General features: G+C 43.2%; 1 non-coding gene across 1 annotated transcript; it reads right to left on the reverse strand.

Annotated features, from left to right (window-relative positions):
• Positions 1–5,946: 5,946 nt before the first annotated feature.
• LOC145413567 (5S ribosomal RNA) lies at positions 5,947–6,065 on the reverse strand. The gene has a single exon (XR_013899751.1). It is a non-coding gene; the product is annotated as a 5S ribosomal RNA (ribosomal RNA).
• Between the last annotated feature and the right edge of the window lie 20,778 nt (positions 6,066–26,843).

Genomic DNA, 26,843 nt, shown 5'->3' on the forward strand with positions numbered 1-26,843 from the left:
GCAAGCTGGTCCTGACATTTAAGATGAGAGTGACCAGCCTCACTCATCCGTGAGTGGCATTATGTGAGCAATAAACCCCAACCATCCCTTGGATATAAACCTGCACAGGCCCAATCCAATTGGAGCACCTTAATTACCCACTAAACCACCAAGCATCATAATTTAGTTATATGGTTACCACCAAGCATAGTAAATGGTTTCCTAGTGTACAGGAAACAATTTGGCTTGTCACTCAGTGTAGAGTCACACATAGGCAGAAGGCAGAGGAAAGAATGAAGGAAAGAAAGATACAAGAAGGAGCGTAAAGTCACCCATAAGCGAAGGAAGAGGAAAGAATGAAGGAAAGAAAGACAGAAGAGGTAGGAGAGAGGAGAGAAAAGGTCAGACACCCAAAGCAGCAGTATATAGAGTGAGTGGATGGTGAACGCCCCAACCTACCACAATATATATATATATATATATATATATATATATATATATATATATATACAGTAGAACCTCTCTCATTCAGACTATATGGGGGGAAGGGTTGTCCGAATTAGCAGATTGTCCGGACCATCAGGATAATCTCCAGTTCATACCAAACTCTATCTACATATGGTATGTTTGTTAATTATTAACATATGTGGCATATGTCAACCCTACGTAACTGCAAAGATGAAAGGATACCGGTACTAAAATAGCAAAACTAATCATGTAAGATAGTTTTGTATTGCATAATTTACAGGTAAGGCCATGACAAGAAACTAGCCTACATTTTAAATTGTAGTAAGTGACTAAGGCCCGTGTAGGCAAAAAAATAAATAAATTAATTAACTAATATTTGGAAAAAAAATAAAACTTATGTAGGCAAAAAATACATTGTCATCTTTGGCATATTGATAACACCCATATGGGCAAGAAGCTAATGTTTGATGTACAAGTAATGCACATTTAAGTACAAAAAATAACCTACAGTAATCACTAAACACTGCAGAATATTCTGACCCATTTTTGTGTAAGCAAACTCCTCCTTTTAACACCTTTATTCATTACAGAAGCTACACTTACATTCAGGGGCACGGTAAGGAGGATTAACTTTTGAAATACAGCGTAAAAATATAAATGGTTGGTGAACTAGTTGATGGAACGAATGCTAGCGTGTGTTTAAACAGGCGCCCATGTAGCGACCTAGAGTGATCCGAGACTAAACGAATGACGATCGCTTTCCGCGCTGATACTGAAAATGACTTTAGAATTACTTTCAACATATTTTTGGAGCTTATTATTTTTAAATTTTGTCCGGATTAACAGAAATCCGGATTAAAGGGGTCCGGACCAAAGAGGTTCTACTGTATATATATCGTTTCGTTTCGTTTCGTTTTTAAAGGCTCCAACATGCTTGCATGTGTCGGCCTTGGTCACCTAATGGCGGCTCTCCATGCTGCACGATCCATTGCAGCCTCCCTGTTCAGTCCCTTAACCCTAAGGTCACACTTAATGATCTCGTCCCATGTCTTTCTCGGTCTACCCCTCATAACCCCACCCCCAATATTAACACTTCTCACCTTCCTCACCCAACTATCATCCCCCATCCTCTCCACATGTCCAAACCACCTCAATCTACCTCTCCTCATCACAACACCAATACACTCCAGTCCCATCCTACCTCTCAACTCTTCCATTGTAAACCCAGCCCCTCCAGGCCTTGGACGCAGGGACGCACTGCACATCCACCTAATCATTGTCATTTCTGTACGTCTGAGCCGGCGAATGTCTTCCTCCTTCACTGCCCAGGTCTCACTGCCATACAGCATTACACTCCTAACACACGCTGCATACAAAGACCCCTTAGCACGTAGGGAGAGCCCCCTCAATGTCAGGAGAGGCAAGAGCTCCCTGAACTTCTTCCAACCACTTCTCACTCCAGCCCCACCTCCAGCACACAACATGTCTCCTAAATAACAAAACTCTTCCACACACTCAAGAGATTCACCAGCAAGTTCAATTCTTTCATGTCTGACGATCTCCACCTGCTCACCCCGGCATGCCGTACACATAAAATCAGCATTATCTCGCAGTCTACCTCTGATACCACTACATCTCTTATGCACCCATTTATCACACACACCGCACAAGATGGAATTACTTCCCACGCCCTTGTGGCAAACTGCACATGGCCACTCTCCCTCGTCTTTGACAGTACCGCCACCAACCCTAGATATCATCACTTTTGTTTTATCTGCATTTACCCTTAAACCCTTTTGCCCCATACCATCTCTCCACTTCCTAAACCTTTCCTCCGCCTCCCTTTCATTCTCTGCAATCAACACCAAATCGTCAGCATACAACAACTCCCACGGGAGTCCGTTTCTAAAGTCACGTGAAAGGGATTCAAGTACCATGATAAACAACATGGGACTCAAGACTGACCCCTGATGCACACCAACATTCACGGAAAACTCATCACTCAAATCTCCATTCACTCTCACCTGGGTGTGAGCACCCACATACATGGCCATAACCACCCTAACCAGCCACTCCTCCAAGCCAAGCTTTCTCATTGCCCACTTCACCACCTCTCTAGGGACTCTGTCAAAGGCCTTTTCCAAATCAACAAAAACAAAATAAAGATCCCTTCTCCTACCAATATATTTTTCCTGAAGCTGTCGAACAATGAATATGGCATCAGTGGTCCCCCTACCTGGCATAAACCCAAACTGCATCTCATCAATATTCACTCTTTCTCTAATCATACCTTCTAAAACTCTCTCCATTACCTTCATTATCTGATCTAAAAGCTTTATACCTCTATAATTCCCTCTTTCCAGGGCATCACCCTTCCCTTTATACACATTTACAATTACACTCTTCAGCCAATCATCTGGGACAACACACTCATAAATAATCCTATTTATCAGGTCAGTGACTAAACTTACTCCTATATCGCCTGAGGCCTTGAACATTTCGGCAGTCAACCCAGACACACCTGCTGCCTTCCCCACCCTCATCCTGCCTATTGCCTCACTCACAGTAGCAGTATCAATCAAAGGCCAAGGGCCAGACACTGGATCTGCTGGCTCCAAACCTTCCCTGTCCCAGTCAAACTCCTCATTCAACAACCGGTTATAATGCTCTCTCCATGCATCTTTAATATCCTCACTGTTCACCACTACCCTTCCTTCATCATTCTTCACACACTGCTCACCTATGATATCCCGATTATCCCTCTTCACCTGACCTGCCACCCTAAATATATTTTTCCTTTCCCCATGATTTAGGTTATCAAGTAATTGTCTCTGTGACTCAGACTTTGCCCTGTATACCTCTCTCCTAGCCCTACGCTTGGCAGCCAAATATTCCTCTTTGCTACCACCCTTCTTCCATTCCCGGAAAAGCCTTCTTTTCTCCTTAATTGCAGCTTCTACACCCTCATCCCACCACCAAGTTACTTTATGTCTTGGTGGTCCTCTTGTCCAGCCGCATGTTACATCAGTAACTCTCAAGAAATTGTTCTTGAGGGCTCTGTACTGTTCATTAACGCCTCTGTCTACAGCTCCCTGTTCAGCCACCACTCTCCTCAACTCGCTATAGAAGGCATCCCTTACTACTTGGTTTTTCAGCTTCCATATTTTCCTCCTAGGTACATAAGTCCTCTTTTTCATCATTTGTTCTTTAAGCACCATATCACAAATCAATAGTTTGTGCTGCTGCACACACTCCTCACTTCCTATAACTTTAACATCCCTCACTAACCTCCCATCAGCCCTCCTAACCAGAAAATAATCTATCTGACTGCTATTTCCCCCAGACTCATACGTAATTAACCTACTGTCTCTTTTCCTAAAATATGTGTTGCACACAATCATGTCCGTTGCCTCCCCAAACTCGAGTATCCCTTCCCCTTCTGCATTCCTTAGACCATATGCACATCCCCCATGCACTCCTTCATAACCTTGGGCTGCTTCACCTACATGACCATTTAAGTCCCCTCCCAAAATCACTATCTCATCATCCCGCATACCACCCACTACACGTATTAAATCATCCCAAAATCTATCTTTCTCTGATTCATCCAATCCTGCCTGTGGAGCATATGCCGATATAATCACAGCTATCTTTCTTCCCAACAGAATTTTCACAACCAATATCCTATCGCTTACTCTCAAAACATTCATAACATATTCCACCCATTTCTCCGCAACCATCACACCAACACCTCCATATCCGTCTGTCCTCCCCTGCCAAAACAACTTATAGTAACAGTCCTTCCCAACAATCTTTCTGGCTGATCCACCCCTGTACCGGACTTCCTGCAAACACGCCACGTCCACCCATCTCCTACTGAATGCCTCAACGATATATACAGTATATCTATATACAGTACCCTCGCATCCAACACACATTAGTCCAGCACGATTCGGGTCCAGCACAGAGAGCAATTAATTAGTATTATTTAATACGATTTAATTACTGCAACACGAGCGTGTTAGCATAACACGCACAGAGCTCCAAGAAGTGGGCAAAATCCGCAGACTTCACTCTAGCACGATCACCCCCGGTCCAGCACGGCCATACTGGACATTCCCATGATGATGATTGCAAATGAAAACTTCTGATCAAGTAGCCTTCCCCGCCCGCTATCGTGACGTGATTGTGATGCCACCCAATTAAAAACGCTTCTGGTGTCACGTGATGTTTTGTTTAAATTTCTCCCGCCACAGCGCCACTCAGTTGCATAATTGCATTAGAAGGTGCTTTTTTCTTGCTGCATTTTCTGCCCTTGTTACTGCATTTTACCCTGCTCACAATGCCTAGGAAGCCTTCTGAGAACCCCAAGAAGCGTCGGCACCTCCCTCAGGCCACCAAGCTAGAAAGCATTTAGAGGAAGAAGAAAGGGGAGAGGAAAGTTGACATTGCCAAGGCCTACGACATGAATGAAGCCAACGTGATCATAATAAAAAACTAAGACAAGATCCTGGCAGCCAAAGGCTATCACACGGCACTTCATACCAGGTTTGCCGAGGATACGATGGTAAATCGGAACGGTAACGTGGTAAAATTGCCGACGATACCACGGGCATTTGGAATTCATCTGGATGGATTCCTACCGAGGATACGACGGCCAAACAGTGTGACCAAAACCCAGGCGACTCGACAGAGAATGTATTGTACTACAGCATTGAACATTTAGCCTGACACTGAATACATATTAATATTTTAGAATAAATATCAATCGTTTTGAAACCCTTCTCATAGGCGTGCGTTCCAGTTTATAAACAAAGTTGCTTCTCCTTATTCTCTACCGAGTCAGCGACAGCGATCACTTTCCACAGTCACAAGACGGGCTCTGGCAACAGTGTGAGAAGCATGCACTTTGCCGAGGATTACAGTGCTAGGACAGGCAGAAGCAGGACCTTCCATGGCTGTGGACGAAGATAGTGATTCTGAGTGTGATTTCGAAGGATTTATGAGGGAGGTTGAGGAGGAGCAACAGCCATTACATGCTAGTGATGCCAGCAGCCATCCTCCGGGGACCCAGTAAGACTACCTACAGCCTTGGATACCACCTTCCATTCCCAGCAAGCCCACCAACACTATCCTCGAAGGTTAGTTATCATTCATAGCACAGTACCATTTATTATAATTACAATTGTACCAATATATGTATAGGTATATGGTAGGTATTTAGGGTGACTTTTCTGAGGGTTGCTGACATAATTAATTTTTCCCCACAAGCTCTATTGTTAGTCCAACATGTTTTTGGTCCAACACGGGACCCATGCATGACAATATTACCGTGCTGGACGCGAGGGTACTGTATATATATATATATATATATATATATATATCATTCAGTCATTGCCAGACGCCATGTATCCCAAACGGGGTGGTCAAGGGCTTAGAGTTAATTGTTTAACAGGGAGGGGCACTAATCCTCCCCCAACCCCACTTGACATGTAGGGATGCCAACAGCATCTGGTGTTCCCCGGCGGTCACCCATCCAAGTACTAACCAGACCCAACATTGCTTAACTTCGCTGATCGGACGGGAAGCGGTGTACTCAACGTGGTATGGCCGTTTTATATATATATATATATATATATATATATATATATATATATATATGTGTGTGTGTATATATATATATATATATATATATATATTTTAAAAATTCCCCCAAAATGGGTAAAAATTAGAAAGAAATTCGGTAAATTTTTACTTTAGTCCCACCCTGCCATATTTTCTCAAGAGTTTCAGAATGCAATGTTTTATAGTGTTTCTCATGTGAATCTGATAGTCATTTCTGTCGCAAATCACTCGTTTTCCGTAACCCTCCCCCCCACTATACCAAGGTTATTGGGGGAATACGGCGAAAACGAGTAATTTTCACTGAAAATGACCACCAGAATCACATGAATAACACTAAAACATTGCGTTCTGAAACTCCTGAGAAAGAATAATGGGGGACCTGGGGGAAGGCGTGGTTTTGGGTGGGGGAAACACGGAAAATCGAGTGATTTCCGACTGGAACTGGTATCCAAATCAAACGAAAAACACTAAAATCCTTCGGAAAAATATAATTTTCAGCTCCTTGACTTTGTATTTCCTAACTGGGGGGGCTTTGCCCCCCAGACCCCCCAGCCCTGGCCGTGTTTCCTAACTGGAGGGCTTCGCCCCCCAGACCCCCCATTACATTAACCTAACCTAACCTAACCTCTCCTAGGGGAATGCTTACCTAGAGATCAGAAACGGTGAATTTGCACTGCACCTTCCCCTTACTCTTCTTATTTTTTTTTCCACCGGCCACAGTACCACTGATGTCTGTCTTCCTGATATTTGCAGGAAAAATCACACTCTTTACACTGCACTGCACTTTGCAAAACTGTGTGTTTTTTTAGTAGTTCAATAGATGTTTCGTTATTACTGTGAGTGTCCTTGATAATCTGCCAGTAGTCCGTCTTATTCCCGATACAAGCTTTGAAATCGACAACACGTTCTTCTGCACCGGACGCCAAGACTGTGACTGACTTTCAAATCTCGGGCGTACTTGCGTCACCCACAAATACTTCAAGCTGATTGGCTGGTTTTACTTACGACTGTTGTGGTTGGCTGGTTTCAAAAGTCCCTCTTCCTTTGCGACGCCTGATTGGCTGTTTTTAAAGCTCACATATACGAAATTACCAGCCGAGTACACTCGAGTCCAGCCGACTTAGACCGAGTGAACGTGCCCGCACCAGCAAATATGGCGCGACATTCATCTCAAATAATTAAGAAAAATAACATATATCTCGGAAAGTATTTATTTCCGACGGATGTTTACTGAGAAGAAAATGATGTACTCAATACACCCGACATATAGAGATAAGTTGCATTTTCCAGCGACCGGGTGGGATTAAAGTAAAATAATACCAGAAATTCAAATGTGACGGGTGCCGCATGCATCTCAATCGTCTGTTTGCAGTTTCCCACCAGCTGGGTATGTTTATGCTCACCCAGTTTTCCTCCCACCTAGCCTGACCCCAAAGTGAAAAAAATTAGCATGTAAAGTTAGATTTAAGAACTAGTGTTATAGACTTCATAACTTAGTGAACATATTTACGTAGTGCCATCTGTTCTACCCCAACCTGCTCTAACTTACCTGGATTACTGTACAGTATTTACCTGGATTACTGTATTGTACTTACCTGGATTACTGTACAGTACTTTACTACAGTACAATACCACACCTACCTGCTTTCTTTTGTTCTGAATATAATTTTTTTAAATTGATTTTGTATGTCTGCACATGTTTATATATTTAAAAATGTGTTAAAATGTGTTAGCGTGAGTTCTGGGGGTATCGATAGGTGTAAGCCCCAATCTAACGGAATTTCGTGTTTTTCTTTAATGCTCAGGGCCCCCTAGGGTGCCGTTAAATCGAGGTTCTACTGTGTATATATATATATATATATATATATATATATATACAGTATATATATATATATATATATATATATACAGTATATATATATATATATATATATATATATATATATATATATATATATATATATATATATATATATATATATATATATATATATATATATATATATATATATATATATATATATATATATATATATATATATATATATATATATATATATATATATATATATATATTTATATATATAACTCTGGAAACACCTTCAAGGACCACATACAAGACAAAAAGAGGCAAGGTATCCTCAGATGAAATTACTAACTCTCTCTTCATGGAGGGGTGGGGGATCCCATCTCTACATACATTATATCATATCAGTGATATCCTATGCTTTCTCAGCATGGAATCTCACCTTGTCTAAAACACACTACTCACTGCAGACCACACAGAACAACACCATACATATCATCACCGACTGCACCAATGTAGCTCCTGTTCTCTATTTACTTAGTGAAACTGAAGTCCTCACTGCTAGATTTTATCTTCATATGAGAGGCACCCAATTCTATGTGGCTGCTTCTGCCAAAACTCAGCACCCCTGTCATTATATGACAAAACCACAGAATACAACTAGGGCATGCAAAATCCCCACACATACATTACAACATGCTCTTCAACAATATCCCACTTCTAGACACTCCTACACTAACAATGAATGAACACTTACACACCCACTTTACATATAGGGCAATAACAACACCTTGATCAGAACACTACCCTCACAGGATCACAGGAGGGGCATATGAACAGCTGACAAAGAAGAGGGAGGAGGATTAGTATATTACAGTAATCCCTCATTTATCTGGATGACCAATAACCGGACCAGCTCGATATCCGGATACTGGACCTTGGCTCTATTAAACCATTATCTGAATTTACTTGCTATTATCTGGACGTAACATTCAGTGTTGTGGTAGCTGGGCTATAGCCATGCGAGGGAAATAGGCCGTAACCCACAACCTGAGCTAAAACGTCCATCTGCCCTTGTACTGAATGGTCAAAGTTGCGCGCTGGTCCGATCACTCCCTATGAACCTCCAGCACCCAAGTAATACCAACTGTAACCCACAAGTCATGTCAAAACATCTGTACACATTCCCACCGAATGTCCAATGTCACGCAGCCACAGGGATTAGCCTTTCCCAACAGCCACTGTGCATCTAACAGACACTGCAAGCCACAAGTCAGGTGAAAGTGGCCATCCACCTCTACAACAAACATCCACAGTTGCCTGGTCACTGGAAGTTTAGTTTCCCAATGGCCAACACTCTTGTTGTTATTAATGCACCAAAGACTCAGATTTTACACCTATCAACCCACCAAAATCTTCCACAGGAGTATCCACTAATGTTTAACCCCTAAAACGCGGCTGTGTACGGCCGACCCCCCCCCTGTGGCGGGGTTGTAGCAGGGTCTGAGTACCTGTGGGAAAATATTCGCCAAAAATCAGAGATTAACCCTAGCGCATTAAAATTTTTATGGCATATAGTACTTACATTCAGCTTTCTCCTGAGACACATGTTGAGCCTTTGTGGACTACCAAAGGACTTGTGAAGACTTGCAAAGTTGGGTAACAAAGTCTTCACTTTCACACCTCCAGAAACCTGGTTTTCTTTCTACCACAGCCTCAATCTGTCACAGTACACTTTATACAACAACGTACAGGTTGTTTGGAATCCGTATTTGTACAATAAGCACTGAAAATAAGGCTAAAATGAACGGAGCGCACGGCTGACATGTAGCGCGGCGGTGATCTTCCCGTCACTATTGTCACATTTGCCTTTTCACGGCAAAAAACACGTATACTACATTATTTTCCATCATAGTACTTCGCAAACGTTCGCTTGTCACTATTACGTCCATAAAAATCACTGTCACTGCCAGTATTGTGGATCGGGACTGAGGAAGACCACCGCGGCACGAGTTTATTCAGCCTTACGGCAGGCACTTTATTCTCGCTCCAGTCGGCCACTCGCACTTCATTTCTATCGCTCACTTTCACTGTAGCTGTCCGTTTTTTGCCTTATTCATCAGTGTCACTGTCCATTGTTATAAAAATAATCTTTTCTACACAACAAACTGTCACTGTCAGAACATAGAATAGGAACATATGCTTTCATCTTCTTACACTGGAGTGACTGTCACTCGCAATACTTATATTATTACTATGTACAATTATTTACACCAAAAAATACTGTCACTGTCAGTGCTTTTACAAGTACATACACTAATTTACACTCATCAGGCTGTCACTGTCAGTACGTAAAAGAAAACTAAACACTAGTATCACTGTCACTCTCAGTATTATTTCAAAGAATCTTACCCTTATTTTCAAAATCTAGTCAGGCTGTGGTAGTCAAAGAAACACGGGTAAGCACAGAGGGGAACTTTGCACTCTTTGCACTGCAAGGAGGTGTGCCTAAAGGTTCTGTCCTGCCTGGTAGTGTGGCTGCACACATGACACCTCCTCAGTGCTTTTCCCCTCTTGGCAGTGGTAGGCAGTGGCTCCAGGCGGTGTCGCTGATGGTAGGCCTGACACTGTAGGCGGTCTGGAGGTGTCTGAGGGTGGCGTTTGGGACCTGTTGAAAGTACCTGGCCATAACGCTGAAGCAGCTGGTAGACACAAGTCTTAGAAAATCTTCGGAGAGAGTAGTTTGCAGGCTTCCTGTTCTTGATTTTATACAGGATGAAGGCGTTCAGCATGCACATATCAATCAAGTGCAAGAACACCTTCCTGTACCAACGACGATTTTTCCTCAGGCAGTCAATCTCTCCGATCATCATATCAGACTTGTCCACCAGCCGCATATTGACGTTGTAGTCAATGACAGCATCAGGCTTCATCACAGGCTCGCCAGTCCTTCTGTCGACCTTCCCTGTTGCCAGCATTTCCCCCTTGTGTACCGTGGTGAGCATATTAACGACTCTCTTATCATGCCACCTGATCGCAAGCATCTTGTCAGATTTCTTCAGGTGCACGTCTCCCCGCTTTGACTTTTCAGCCTCGGGGAAGGCAGGGTAGTGTGCCCTATTGCTTCTGACAGTGCCACAGGATCCGACGCCGTGTTCAGAAAGGTACTTGGCGAGTTTAGGAGCTGTATAGTAATTGTCCGTATACAGGACATGATTCTCGCCAAAGTACTTTTCCAAAAGCACTTTCACCACAGAACCAGAGAATCCAAGGGGGTCAGTCTTGTCCAAATCGACATTGCTGGCGGTGTAAATGACGAAGTCTAAGATGAACCCCGTCTTGCAGTCACACAGCACGAAAAACTTGATTCCAAAGCGGTGCCGTTTGCTTGGAATGTACTGCACAAACTGAAGACGGCCCCTGAACAAAACCAAGGACTCGTCAATCACCACTTTCTTGAAAGGGCGCAGGAACCTCGTAAACTTATCCTTGATCAAGTTCAGGATTCCCCTCACTTTCCATAATGGGTCAGTTTGGGAAGGCTCATCATTGTTCGCGTAGTGAAGGTAAGTCATGAGCTGCCTAAAACGATCGCGGCTCATGTATTTATTGAAAATTGGTGTTGGGCAAAGATCGTTGGAACTTCAGTATTCCTCCAGCTTATGTTTCCAACTGTGGGGCATCAATAACATCAACCCAATAAATACAAAAAGTTCCCCGATCGTTAGAGGCACCCATGCTGCCATCCGCGACGTGGATGGCGTGGCCGCCTCACCTTCTCCTTTGCGAACTGCAGCAGATTGCCCCTCGTACCTGTTTGTCTCGGTACAAATCTGCTCCATTACCTCGTTGTCAAGGAAGGCCAACAGGTAGTCCAAGCATTCACCATCCTCGTCGACAGGGAAGTCAGCCTGAACTCCACACCCACTGTCATCAAAGGGCAGATCCTCTGGCACAAAATCTGAGCCCTCTGACCACACGAAGGCATCAAGAGTGCCCTGCCTAGGCTGGGAGGTGCTGGGGGCGGCGGGGGGTAAGGCAGGTCGTGTGGGAGTGGGTGAGGCAGGCGGTGAGACAGTACGTGAGGCAGAGGCTATCCTAGGTCGTGTTGGTGTAGTGGTGGTGGTGGTGGGGACATTATCTGAGGGTTCAAGGTCACTCGCGGTGGCGTGACTGCCGAGTTGCCTAGTGCGAGTTTCCTTACGAGCTAGCCTTACACTAGGGGACAAAGTTCTAGCTCTACCAACAGGAACACTTGGCCTACGAAAACCTCTAGTACGTAAAGTAGAACGTCTACTTCCCTTTCGAGGTGGTGAAGGCGACTCAGACGACTCAGGAGACAGGGCAGCAGAAGAGGAGGACGAGAGAATGGGGCTGGGAGTACGTGGCGGGCTGGCGGTGGCGTGACGTGGCGTAGGGGACAATGGCAGTGAGCTTGGGTCACCACTCCTTTTCCTCTTTGCCCCCTTCCCATATTCAAGGCCCCTTTTCACAGGAGCCTTCCCTGTTGAGGTGCTAGGCACTGACACACTCACTTCTGGCACAGAAACAGTCACTTCTGGCCCAGACTCTGCACTTGATTGCGTGTCAGACTCTGCCAGGCTTGACCACACACCGACGTCACTCCCATAGTCCATCGAGGCTTTCAATAGTTCACTGGCTATTGCAGAGTCACTCAGGCCCTTAGTAGTTCCTGGTAAGGTTTTGAAGGGGGTTGAGGTCACAAAACCCTTTTTCGGAGGGCTGGAAGGCACAGACTCGGAAGAGCTTGAATTGGACATGGTGTCACCGTGGAAGATTCGCGTGGACTGACGCTAATCAGGGGCAAACCACGCAAAAAAATCACAGTGTGACAACTGGGGAAACAAGCGTTTCCCAATAGCAGAAAGTGCTTGCAAGATGACGGCGCAGATTGACACGTATGAGCCGTCCGCGCGTTGCCATATCGCACGACGAGGGAGGGCCGCGCATCGGTGCGTGGGTGGGTAAAAAAAATTATACTTGGCAACAACCGAGGTCAGTAGTACAAAGGTCAAGTGTGCTAAACGTAGCTCACGGGTGGCGGTACTGATAGACAATACCAGCTGGAACCTGCTTGCCCGCGGTTATTCAAAATGAACTCAAATCGCAAACGCGACGATCCGCCGTTCTGTCCTTTGGGCTGACCGTCGCAAATGCGACGATCCGCGTTTTAGGGGTTAATAATATCCAGCTCAATCCTGCATCATCCTTGAACATGCTTGGGGTTTCATTCACTTGGGACTTATCTTGGAAAGATCATGTTGCATCTCTTGTAAAATCTGCTTCCAAGAGATTAAGTGTGTTAAGCCAACTCCTTGCCTTCTTTACCCCTGCACAGTTGTTGACTTTACACACAAGTTTTATTCGCTCGTTGACAGTACAACTCTTGTGTGTGGGGAGGCTCCCCACATACAGCTCTTCTCAATAGGGTGGAGTCAAAGGCTTATTGTCTCATCAACTCTCCCTCTCTTACTGGCTCCCTTTAACCTCTGTTTCTTTTTTATCGCTGCTTCAATGGTCACTGCTCCTCTGAACTGTCTGCTTGCATCCCTGTACCTCTACGACAGGTGCATAGCACCCGTCTAGCAACAAACTCTCATCCCTTTTCTGTCCAACTCTCTAATGCAAGAGTTAACTGTTACTCCCAGTCCTTCATTTATGCAACACGTCAACTATGGAAGTGTCTCCCTCTGTCTGTATTTCCTACTTCCTATGATCTCCGGTCTTTCAACGCAGTGTGTCCAGACATCTCGAAATGAATGGATCTTCAATTTGGCTTTTTTTTTTTTTTTTTTTTTTTTTTTTTTTTTGGTGAAAGAACGGTTTTGCAGGCTCAGCCTTTGGTTCCTTCTTCCTTGCATAAAAAAAAAAAAAAAGTAAGACATACCACAAGCCACAAGTCAGGTGAAAGCACCCATCTGCCTTGTGACAGAAGGGTGAAAATCCTGCCCACAGCCTTGCTCCCCCCCCCCTCCCCCACTCTTGTCCCTCCTCCATACTCTCTCATGCTTCCCGCCTTGCTAGCCAGGCCTCCAGACTCCCCCCTCACTCCCTCCCCTCCTCCGCAGTGAAAGTACTGACCTGCGACTTTTTGAAGTTTTTGGCAATTTATTCAAATACCTGTACTATTGGTTGTATCAAAATTCCCCCAAATCCACAAGAAAGCTCATGAAATTCTGCATCTAGACCTATGATTAACTCTTGCAAGGTGAAGGCAAAATTTTGCACTAAGATGGTGGGAAGTTTATGAAGGCAAGTTTTACTCTTGAACACCATTTATTCTCACTGCAGTTCTGTTATTTTACTCATCAGTTTTCTGTGTTTTTATTAGCTTCTCTTACAGTATAAACACTATCAAAGATGATGGTATATCATTTATACTAATATAACCAATTTCCGGTGGCATATTTGGCCATGGAATTTTTTGTTGTGTGCGTGCCCAGAAAGCAGCTATCACTCATCACAAAGATAACAGATTTTCCAATCATTGTCTGTTTTTTTGTGATTGTTTGTTGTTTATGCATTGTTTTCTTGGTGTTTAGCATTAATATGGATTTTCCTATGTGTGTTTTAATGTCTCCATATGACAGAATGACCAGGAACCACTGTCCCAATTTGGAGGGGTACTGTACATATATATCTATATATATATATATATATATATATATATAATGAGTTTTTACGCCAGGTACCGCTTTTTTGGATAAGGGCTATGGTGTTGCCCCTGGGTAGAGGACTTTGGTTTGGAGCGTGTAGCATTTTATGACCGGATGCCCTTCCTGATGTCTACCAATGACCCTTGGGTGGATTCGATCCTTCGGTCAGAGCGGAGCGCTCTAACCCACTGAGCCACGGCTATATATATATATATTTTTCATGGTTTTCTTGGTGTTGAGCATTACTCTGGATATTCCTATGTGTGTTGGATGTCTAAATATGGCGGGCTGACCGGAAAACACTGCCAAAATTAGAAGGGGTACTGTACATCCAATAGTGTATGGGTACGCATTTTGTGGTTTTCAGTTTTTTTTTTTTTTCATGGTTTTCTTGGTGTTTTAAAAATGCTGCCAAAATTAGGAGGGGTACTGTACATCCAATAGTGTATAGGTAGGTGTTTTTTGGTTTTTATTTTTTTATTTTATTTTATTTTATTTTATTTTTTTGCGTGGTTTTCTTGGTGTTTAAAATTATTTTGAATATCCCTTTTTGTGTTTTGATGTCTAAATATGGCAGAATGACTGGAAAACACTGCCAAACTTAGGAGGGGTACTATACATACAGTAGTGTTTAGCAAGGGTGTTTTTTGGTTTTCTATCTATCTATCTATTGCCATACGCCTCAATCCCGTTTGGGGTAGCCACAAACAAATCGCCTCCAAGTCGCCCTGACCCCCGCCATTTCACTGCCCTGCTCCTAGCTCACACCCCCCTCTCTCATATACCTCTTCACCCCATCCCTCCATCTCATCCTCAGCCTCCCCCTCCCTCTTCCCCCCTCCAGCTCACTCACATACACTCTCTTCGTCAGTCTTTCACCCTCCATCCTCTCCACATTGCCAAACCTCCTCAGTGTGTTCCTCATAACGCTTCCTATCACATCCACATCCAACACCACAATGCTCCTTTATATTCTCATTCGTCAGCCTGTCCCTCCATGTGACTCCACAGGCTCCTCTTAAATAACTAATTTCCACCGCTCTCACTCTTGACTTGTGTCCTTCCAACAACGTCCAAGCTTCACTTCCATACGTTAGAGTTGGTATCACAATACTGTCATGTAGTAATTTTTTCACTTCCATGCTCACTTCCCTGTTTCTTATCACTGCTTTCAAAGAACCAGCAACCTTTCTTCCCTGCTGTACCCTTTCAAGCACTTCACCCTCCAAACCTCCATCCTTATTCATCACACTACCCAAGTATTTAAACATACTCACATTTTCCAATACCTCACCATCCAACCTCGCTGTACATTCACTGACTTCACCTCTCTCAAAGACCATCACTTTACTCTTCCCTACATTCACCTTTAGATTCCGTTTCTTACACACTCTCCCAAACTCATCCACCAGGCCTTGCAGCTCCCCTTCGTCTTCACTTAACAACACAGTATCATCTGCAAACAACAGTACAGGGAGTTTCCAAACACTATCCTCTCTCACCAGGGCCACTCCAACATCCACTACCCTACCTTGTACCTCTTTTATAACCACATCCATGTACAGATTGAACAACCCTGGAGACATGACATCCCTGTTTCAACCCAACTTTCAAAGAGAAAAATTCACTTAGTTAACCATCCACATGCACTGCAGCCTTCGCACCATCGTACATACTCTTCACAGCATTCAACAACTTCCCATCTACTCCATATATTCTTAACACTTTCCACAATCCTTGTCTATCCACCCCGTCATATGCTTTCTCCAAATCCGTGAAAGCCGCATACAACTTCTTTCCCTTCTCTAGAAACTTTTCCACTAAAGATCTAAGAATGAATATCTGATCTACATAACCTCTTCCCTTTCTAAAGCCTCCCTGTTCTTCTCCAACTGATTTCTCTGTTCTTTCTCTAACTCGGTCAATAAGTATCCTACCATACAGTTTTCCTATTATACTAAGAAGACAAATGCCCCTATGATTACCACACACTTCTTTTTCCCTTTTTCCTTTGTACAAGGGAATAATTATACCTGACTTCTAATCCTCCGGGACTCTACCTTCCTCCCAGGCCAATCTGCACATCTTCCACATCCATTCTACTACTATCTCTCCCCCATGCTTCAGCATTTCACCACACACTCCATCAATTCCTGGGGTTTTCAATGTTTTTTTTTTGCATGGTTTTCTTGTGTTAAAAATTATTTTCAATATTCCTATGTGTGTTTTGATGTCTAAATATGCCTGAATGACCAGAAAACATCGCCGAAGTATGCAGAGGTACTGTACAAATAAGTTAGGTATAGGTTGGAGGGTGGGTATAGGTAGGGTCTGGGTATAGCAGAGGGATATTGTTCATTATCCGGAAATTGCCACTACCCGGACATGCTTTTGGCTCTATTACTTTGGATAACTGAAGGACTACTGTATGCTGTTTGGATGAGATGTTGAATGTGCTAACTGTACCCATGACAAGACAAACGAGATATTGCAGCAGAGGGATGGGTGCCACACTAAAGAGAAAAAATATCAATAAAAATAAACTGGAAAATGATGACCACAAAGATGATACCAAGCCTGAAAGAGCTGTTTTATGAGAAGAGGCTGAAAAAGACAAGAATTACCAGTATCACAGGAAAGCAGAGATGATTTCTGATCATGTTGTTAGAAGTAGTAAGAGGACTGAAAGAAGTGGATGGAGAGGACCTTTTTATGAGAGATGATGGGAGAACATAAGGATATTACTATAAAATGATCAAGACTTCTTGCTGTCGTTGAGTAACCACGGTCTGTCTAAAAGAGCAGACCTATATAACTGCAGGCAAGTGACCACCCCTGCAGGACCATCCTGTGCAGTGAACTGATGCTCCCTTCCAGCAGACAGTGCTTCACCAGTGGGGCAGGGGGAAGAATGCAGAGGTTTCATTTCTGGATAGATGCTGCATTTGTGCCTCCACCCAGTTAACAAGGGCACCACAGTAGGCTCCATATCGACCCATTATTTGTTTATATAGTTACCCAACCCAACACTGTATATGGTTTCCTGGATTACAGGTAAGCATTAGGCTTGTCGATCAGTGCAGAGTCACCTGAAGTGGAAAGAAGAGTAATATAAAGTGACAAGTGGGATGAGAGAAATAGGAAAAAAGAAGGGCGGACACAGAGAAGGAATGATAAAGGATGAAATAGGAAGTATGTGGTAGGTGGGGGCGCTCACCACCCACTGATTCGATGTTGTGCTGCTCTCAGGTGTCTGTCCTTTCCTATCCTTCATCCTAATTTCCTTTCATCCTCTTCTGTCTTTCTATTCTTCATTCTCTCCTCGTCCTTCTGCCTACGGGTGACTTTACAATCCCTCTTCGGTCTTTCTTTCCTTCATTCTTTCCTCGTCCTTCTGCATGTGGGTGACTCTACACTGGGTGACAAGCCAAATGGTTTCCTGTACACCAGGAAACCATTTACTATGCTGGTTGATAACCATATAACCAAATTTTGGCACCTGGTGGTTTAGTAGGTAATTATGATGCTCCAATCGGATTGAACCGGTGAAGGTTTACATATCCAAGGGGTGGCTGGGGTTTATTAATCACATAATACCACTCAGGTATGAGTGAGGCTGGTCACTCTCATCTTAAATGTCAGGTCTAACTTGCCTAGCTCCAAGCTCCTACGCTCATCATGGGGCAACGTAGGACTGGGTGGTGGATGGATGGATGAATGAAATATGACGCACTACATCAAGTGAGTGGTGACAACCATCATCTGCTCATTTTTCTGTAATGTGGACTACTTCTTTTTAAGGCGACCTTATGAAGTGTAACAAGCCTTATGGTTTTCTGTAACCCATGAAACTATTTACAACACTGGGTGTTAACCATATAACCAAGTAATAGGGTAACTATGGTGCCTCTGTTTACTGGGTGGACACAAAAGCAGCGTCCAACAAGGAACCAAACTTCCACTCTTACCTGCACCTCACTGTGATAAGACATTGTCCACCACAAGTAAATGTCATTTCACTGCATGGGATGGTCCTCCTGGGGCAATTGCTTGCCTGCAGATGATGGCCATGATTGGCCAGACAGACCAAGGTTACTACCATCACCACTACATCAAGTGAGTTCATATTCACTACCAATGATCAAGATTTGCTGTTGTTGTTCTTGTTGATCAACCCTAGTCTATCCAGCAGAACAGACCCATCAACCACAGAACCACAACTGCCTCTGAAGGGTTGTCCCACGTAGTGAACCATATTCTCTTGTGGTTGACAACCTTGCCAAAGCATGGCAAAGAGAAAAGCATACAGGTATGATTCCTGGATGGATGCCACATTTGTATCTCTTCACCCAACACATAGAGGCACCATAGTATGCCCCACTTCACCCCATAATTTGGTTATGTGATTAACACCCACATTTTAAATGATTCCCTGGATTACAGGAAACCATTAGGCCTGTCACTCAATGCAGAACCACCTAATGTGGAAAGAATAATAGTAAAAAGTTAAACGAAGGAAAGGAATAAGTAGGAAGAGAGAAGGGCACACACAGGTATAGAATGAAAAAGACAGACACAGACTGCACTACATCAAGTGAGTGAATGATGGTTGCCACCACCTACCACCTACTGAGGAAATGTCTTAATGCAGTTTGCTATATATAAAAAAAATAAATAAATAAATAATAAAACATGGAAAGGAAGTTAGTGTGAATAAAGAATAATTGTACAATGCTAGAATGGATAAAAGAAGCTATGGAGACATGGAAACATACACTTTACTCATCCTGCAAACTAAAACTAAGCAAGGCACTGATACCCTGGTTGACAAAATTTAAAAAGTGTTATGGTTCCAGTATATTTTTAGGTGATTCTAAGCAACATGAACCTGTAAATTTTGAATATGAAATCCAATTTTCGCCAGCACATCCAGTTTTTAAGATCCATTACATCTGCTCGTGTGCTGGAAAATCCGATTCAGCTCTAATCACAGAGATACAGCTACCGCAAATTGACTTGGACCTCCCCCAACAAGGTATTAAAAAACACAGAAATCATAGTATATCACAATGTTTGTTCATGAAATGCCATTCATTAATATGAATTCATGTTTCCCTTGTTTTTCAGGACCAGTTGGATGCGTTTTGGCATGGAATCACTTAGATCTCTAAAGTAATCTAAGGACATGTCTTTGCACCAAACATTTGTAAGTTCAGTCTTAAGGTTGTCCAGATTCTCTGCAATGATATTCTTTATCTTTGCCCAGCAGTTTTCTGTCGGATTTAGATCCGGATTGTTGCCAGGCCAGTCGAGGACCTCAATCTGATTATCCTGAAGCCATTTTGTCACCATTCTTGACTTGTGACATGGAGTTGAATCATGCATGAAAAATTTGCACCCATGAAGAGCAAAAAAGTTCAACAAATGATCTTTCAGAACTTGAATGTACCAGCCACCATTCATTATCAAGTTCTTAGGAAGAAAGTAGAGGCCTTCCCTTCCCATTTCACTGAGAAACACCCCCATACCATTACTGATTGTGGGTGCTTAACAGTCGGCACCATGTATGCAGGGTCATATCAACTACGGGAGGCAGGGCAACGAACTTTGACAGAATGCACCTCGAACAATTGAAATGTGCTTTCATCGGAAAACTTAACTTTTCTCCACTCATCTGATGTCCAGTGTGCATACTTCTTGGCAAACTGAACACACTGCTTCTTCATGCAGTCAATGAGAAGCGGTTTCTTGGCTGCGGTGCAGCTTGGCAAATCCAGCTCCTTCTGCAAGCAGTGTTGGATAGTTCAAATTGAGACGTCTTGTAACAGCTGGGAATGCATTCTCTTCAAGTCTGCTGTTGTCAGTCAAGGATTCTTGATTACTTCCCTTTTCAGTAGCGTATCTGTACCTCTGGACGTCGTCCTCTTCTATCCACCGCCATGCCTGTGCAACAGGCGGCAGGCTGCGCGCTGCAGTAAGAATCTTCATGACAGTCGACTTGGTGCATCCAGTACAGTGAGTCCTCAAAATACGAAAACCCGAAGTACAAATTTTTGATGGTAGGCAATCGATTAATATAGGACAAATTCTGTAGTACGAAAATATCTGTCTCAATGATACGAAAATCGATACTCGATACGAAAGGAAATGAAGAGATAGCCCGATTATCCAGACTATATGATGTGAAGAAGTCCCTGAATAGTCTGAAATCACGATTAATCTGGCGGAAACAAAACACACGTACTGTTAGATTGATTTTTACTGGTATATGTACAATGAAAGACAACTATCTTCCCAGTTCAGTCTGAAGAAAATTTACACCAGGCGAAATACAATGAAAACCTGTTTCTACTAGTACGTGTTTCAAATGGTTCGATTTTTCCACGCTATATTCATCAGACTTTGGGAAGATGCTTGTGTCTTTCACTGTACACTTGAAGCAGCAGAAAGACTTTACCAATTCAATTCATAATCCTCCAGCTTGTTTATTGAATTTTCTGACAACTTTCAGTTTGGCAAATTAATTTTTCTTGCTGAAAAATTTCCTCACCGTTATTATCGTCACTTTCCCCTACAATAGTTTCCAATGCAGTGGAAGAAACTCAATGTGCTCAAAGGTGGATATCGTTTCCCAATTTCCCAATTGGAGGTTAGGTTAGGTTAATATTATCAGGTACAGATAAGCTCGGTTAGGCCAGGTTTAGTTAAAAACTTAGGGAAGAACTGTCCATTCCGCCATTATGTTAACGTAATAAACAAGAGTTGTCACACCAGCACGGCTAAAAATGACGGGGAAACAGATTTAATAAGAAACGTTTACTGTATTTACCAACAGAGAAATAATCTGAAAAATATAACAGACTATCAGGAAGAACTGATTTGGTAAGGTGCTTTCACAGCTTAAAGTAAAACATATGTTTAGCCCCCTCAATGGCTGTGGGTTCAGATACAGTATTTGCGTGCTCCCGTGGTTGGCCTTGGGAGCATTTTTTCAAAGTTATATAATCAATATCTTTTCCTTACATATGTGAAAAGACTTGTCTGGCACACCTGTTCCCCCCCCCCCAAAACCCATCCCGTGATTTGCTATGATTTGTGTAAGAATTAATAAAATTAGGATGCGTGTTACATCAGCATGTAAACATTGGCGAAAACATCTGAGACGAAGTGAACTGTGAACGCCAGACTGCTTGAGGTGGTAGAGTAGGGTGGTGTAAACACACCAGTGACCCTGATTCCCTTCCCATAATTGCTCGCAGTAATTTATAGCTCACCCTAACTCAACGTCACTGACACCAGTACAGTAAGGCATTGTTCAGGGCCAGCAGCTATGAAAGCAATAATGGAATACATTATTGTTTGTATCAGTCCTCTCTTTTTCACACATACACATAAGAACAAACAAATGAATAAGCAGTAAATGTACTCTAACTCTATGAAGCAGAAATAACTGTGCTCAGTCGGTCCGAAATATATTGGGAAGAGTGATACCAAACAGAGAATGTGGAACTGAATGCTAACCTACGAGAACATATAGGACGAAAGAGTAATTTTTTTCTGATTAGCAAACATTTTTGTTCCATACTGTCACTTAAATTTGTAAAACCCATAATCTTTCGTGTAAGCATACAGCCTAAAGACCTTACCAATTCAGTTCATATTCCTCTAGTTTGTCTTCTATATTTTTCTGACTATTTTGAAGGTGGTAAATTATGTTCTCATGCTGAAAGAAACTTACTCAAAATTAGGACGCATGTAACACGAGCATGCAAACATCGGCGAATACATCTGGAGTGAAGAGAACACCTGACTGATGGGATGGTAGAGTAGGGTCATGTACACATACCAGTGACCTTCGTTCCCTTCCCGTAATTGTTCTCAGTTTTTTATAATGCCCTAACTCAACATCATTGACATCGAAACAGTGAAATGTTGTTCAAGGCCGGCAGCTATGAAGGGGTTAATGGAATACTGCATGAAAAATTCAAAATGGGCACAGTGCATAGCCCCGCACTCGCTTGCTGAGAGAAAATGAACTAACCCCTCTCTGGTAAACAAATTTTCGCGCACTTCTCAGTTGAGTCCACGTCCCTCTCTCCCCACAGCCACGCTGTATGTGAGGATATTCTTGCAGTCCTTCACCTTTTCGTATTGTTTCGCCCTGCCTCCCAAGCGCCCTGCATCATCTCCAGCATTGGGGGAGCCTGCTGCAACAAAGCAGCAGCACCGTACTCTAATTCTGGAAAGGAAATTGGAAATTATAAGGCCCCATGAGGAGAGGCAGGGAGTCTCGGAGATTGGGCGTGCTTTAGACCTTGCTGTTTCCACCACTGGGACTGTGATGAAGAAAAAGGAGATGTACAAGAATATGGTCGCCTCCTTCTCTACAATTGTATACAGGTATTGCTTACTTCTTAATAGGGGGGGTAAAGTTTAGGTGGGGGTATGAGGGGGTCCTGAGATGCATCCCCCCATTTATATGTATATTTCAATGGGGAAAACCGTTCCGATATACGAAATTTCAAAATACGAAAGTTTTTTTTGGTCTCTATCCCTTTCATATATTGATGACTCACTGTACATTCACAAATTGTGTTGATGGGGACATTATCCTGCCTCCATGTAATGATATGGACCCTCTCATCCCTTGAGTAGTACTTTCCAGGCATGACAACTCGACTCTAGCAAAATAACAGGGAAAACAGTAATGCATATGAAAAAAGAGGGAGGTGCAAGCTCGATGCGATGGGAACATATACTCCCACTCTCCCTGCTAGGCAAGCACTGACATGCTGTTTCACCACCTCCCGCCAACACCAGAGGAGTTGCCAGTTACTTCTTGCCCAAAATATTCACTTGGTAGAGGTGGAAACACAAAGCAAAGACAGACAACTCTCCCATTGCAATTCTGTGTGTAGGTCCTAAGTCAATCTACGGTGGGTGTAGATATACCTTGTAAAGTTGCATTCAGCTAGTAACTGTGGTGGTTATATCAGTTTCAATTTAATACCTGAATCACAAGATATTTAGGAACTCAAATTGAATCAGCCACAGCCAAAAGTCAGATAAAATATTCCCACCATCAAGCAGATTTTTTTTTTTTTTTTTTTTTTTTTTTTTTAAAGCAATGTATGCAATGGTAATCTGATATTTGCTATTATTCCATTTCAACTTTTCTTTACTGTTACAGTGCGTTGATCTGAGTTGGCAAGCAATGAAGCACTGCAACTGTATGAATGCATCAAACTCTTTCTGCTACATCTGTGGGTTCTTTACACCTGAAAGCCTGAAAAGACCAATTACAAGTAATGTTAAAAGTGCTTACAAACATTACTTCAAATTCCTGTCTATCTATCTATCTACTGCCAGACGTCATAATCCCGTAAGGGATGGCCATTTGCCTATGAGTTATTTGTTTTACAGGGAGGGCCACTAACCCTCCACCAACCCACTTGCTGACATGTAGGAAGCACGTATCCTGATGGTAATAAACAAGATTTGGACACCCCGCACTGCAAGTAAGGTCAGCGTAAACCACATAAAACGGCCATCAGGTATGCCTTTCGCTGTACCAATGGTTCGGCACAAACCAAATGATCACTATCCCGACTGCTACTTTTGCCTCACTAACACTAAAGCGAATTCAGTGAAAACTCAGTCCAAGATCAGGTATCCTTACATACCTTCTCTAAGGCAAGAACCCCATGGCCCTGAGCTTCCAGCTCCAGATCCTCCATTAAGTACCACAAGTGAATCAGAATCTAATGAGGAGGAGTGTTGCAAGGATACTGATTTTAAAGAATATTTAGAGAGCAAGGAGCCACACCTCATCAGTCAGATAGAGCTGCATGACCTTATGAGAGACCTTAACTCCCCCAAGGAGAAAAATAATTTCTTTGGATCTCGATTCAAGCAATGGAACATGCTACAAGGTAGAGTTTGTACCATCACTTTCCTTCATAGACATGAAAGCTCTCAATGTACTTCAAGATGGATGACGTGATTTGTTACTGTTATGATGCCGTATTGTTAATGCAACACCTTTGTAAGTCTCGTCCTTATCAAAAAGGAAAATGGTGGTTGTTCATAGATTCTGGGAAGAATGCACTGAAGGCAGTCCTTCTCCATAATGGAAATGAGCTTCCTTCTGTTCCAATTGTGAATGCCCATGGAATGAATGAAAGTTATGAAACTATGAGTACTCTGTTGACCGCTACTGGCTACAAAACACATCAATGGAACATCTGTGGGGACCTGAAGGAGATCTGCTTCCTTCTAGGACTTTAGCAAAGTTACACAAGGCACCTGTGTTTTCTCTGTTCATGGGACAGCAGAGCAGACACTAAGCATTACACACAAAACGAATGCCCAGTCTGACCGAACGTTATGACTGGAAGGTTCAACTGTATTTACAAACCTCTTGTTGACCCTGAGAAGGTATTCTTGCCTCCACATCATTTGAAACTATGATGCAGAACTCTGTGAAGGCCATGGATCGAGATGGTGCTGGCTTCCACTGCTTGTTAAAGAAGTTCCAATAAACTGTATCTGAGGCCAAAGTAAAGGTTGGATTTCTCAACAGTCTCTCAAATTCATCTTATACTTGACGATCAGGATTTTGTAAAGAGCTTATCTGAGCCAGGAAGGGCTGCTTGTGAAAGCTTCATGGTCCTTACCAAGAATTACCTAGGAAATTTTTGAGCAACTAATTATGAGGAGCATATGGACAAGATGTTGAAGAGTTACTATGCACTCGGTGCTCGAATGTCACTCAAGATAAATTTCTTCCATTCTCATTAGGACTTCTTTCTATTCATTCTTGGCAATAGATTTTTCAACAGTCTCTCAATTTCATCTTATACTCAATGATCAGGATTTTGTAAAGAGCTTACCTGAGCCAGAAAGTGCTGCTTGTGAAAGCTTCATGGTCCTTACCAAGAATTATCTAGGTAATTTTTGAGCAACTAATTATGAGAAGCATGTGGACAAGATGTTGAAGAGTTACTATGCACTCAGTGCAGGAGAAGGCTGTAGCACGGGCCGAACAGGGTGGTACTTCCAGGGGGAATGGGAATGCTGGTGATAGGGGGTGCTGGAGCTCCTGTTTCACTAGCTACCTAGCCATCCCTCTTTGCTGACCTTTTCAGTGTGAAAGTAACATCGAAAGTACACCAGCATACTCTCTCAAACATTTCCTTTAACTATCTTATGCATTACACCACATGCACTTTACATTTCACACAACGTGTCCCACTGTTACTGGGGTTGGCGCCAGCAAGGGCATGTGGCCAGAAAACTTTGCCCCCGCTACCTAGTGGCGGACTTCTAGGGGGAGGCGTGACGGGGGTTACGCCGACATAGATCATGGGTCCAGGGCAAAATGGGGCTCGGGCCTGTACTAGAGGGTACAGGGCATTGCGGTTCCCAGGCTGCCGCTTCCGCCCAATAGAGACGGGGCCGAACCTGGGAGCAGCGCCCAAGGAGGCTGCCCTATCAGTGGGTGGATAATGGCGGGATAGTTGCAGTGCCAAGGCGCGCTTGGAGGGTGTCCCTGCAGCTATCCTGGCAGAGTGCCCCAAGGCAACTACCACAGCCACTGGTAAGCTGGTGGGCTAGGGATCCCAGATCCATTGCCTGGACCTGGGACTGTGCAGTGAGTGGAGCTAGTAGTATGTCTATCCCCCTTTATTAATCCTGACTATGGCAGAACACAAGAATAATTTCAAAGCAAGCCTGAGGACAGTAAATCATCCAGGTGGATGAGGGTGGATTCATGGAATGTGGGAAGTTTGTGGGGAAGAAGGGGGGAAGTCATTGAGGAATTCAGTAGGAGGTGGGTGGATGTGGCGTGTTTGCAGGAAGTCCAGTACAGGGGTGGATCAGCCAGAAAGATTGTTGGGAAGGACTGTTACTATAAGTTGTTTTGGCAAAGGGGGACAGACGGATATGGGGGTGTTGGTGTGATGGTTGCAGAGAAATGGGTGGAATATGCTATGAATGTTATAAGAATAAGCGATATGATATTGGAAGTGAAAACTCTATCCGGTAGAAAGATAGCTCCAGTTATATCGGCATATGCTCCACAGGCAGGATTGGATGAAGCACAGAAAGATAGATTTTGGGATGATTTAATACGTGTAGTAGGTGGTATGCGGGATGATGAGATAGTGGTTTTGGCAGGGGACTTAAATGGTCATGTAGGTGAAGCTGCACAAGGTTATGAAGGAGTACATGGGGGATATGCATATGGTATAAGGAATGCGGAAGGGGAAAGGATACTCGAGTTT

This window comes from Coenobita brevimanus, chromosome 96 (genome assembly GCF_032717465.1).
Source record: "Coenobita brevimanus isolate Jiangsu-jjx chromosome 96, ASM3271746v2, whole genome shotgun sequence".
NCBI classification, from domain to species: Eukaryota; Metazoa; Arthropoda; class Malacostraca; order Decapoda; family Coenobitidae; genus Coenobita; species Coenobita brevimanus.